Here is a 685-nt window from a genome sequence, read left to right as displayed (position 1 = left end):
TTTAGATGCTGTGTAAGCTCCCCAGGGCTGCCAGGGAAAGGAGATGAGGGGCCATGGCCTCTGTGTCTCCGGCCCCCATGTCTTAGGCAGCTGTGCCCCCAACCTGGGCACAGGGCGTGTTCTCTGGAATCAAATGCCACCTGGGCTCCTCTCCAGCCTCTGTGATCTTGGACAAGTCACTTAACTTCTCTGGGTTTAGTCCATATTTCTCAAAGAAAATGATCTAAATGTCCATGGTAGAGGCCATGGACGCTGAAGCCAGGTGGCCTCCGTTTGAGTCTTGGCTCAGCCCCTTGTTAGCTGTAGGGCTTTGGTTAATTACGTAGCCTGTCTCTTAGTTTTCTCATCTATAATTTGGGAGTCGTGTATATGTCATGGGGAGGCTGAAGGATTAAATAAGCTAATAATACATGTAAATCATTTAGAACAGTGTCTGGCATATGGCAAGTATTAGGTAAGTGCCAGATACATTAATTCATTATTATTAAGGCATGGTAAGGGCTCAGCCTAGGCAGGGGCATAAATGGCGTCGCTGCTGCTGCTCTAACCTGTGCCCTTTGCTTCCTTCCAGGAGCTTGGGCCCCTGCCCCAGCCCCGCAGAGGCTGTGGAGGTAGACCGTCCGGCAGCCTGGTCCCCAGGCCCCTGGCCCATCCCTGGCAGCGGGGAGTGGCAGCTCCCACGAGG

Source organism: Myotis davidii, unplaced genomic scaffold, assembly GCF_000327345.1.
Source record: "Myotis davidii unplaced genomic scaffold, ASM32734v1 scaffold73, whole genome shotgun sequence".
Taxonomy (NCBI): Eukaryota; Metazoa; Chordata; class Mammalia; order Chiroptera; family Vespertilionidae; genus Myotis; species Myotis davidii.
Note: the sequence above shows the minus strand (reverse complement) of the source record.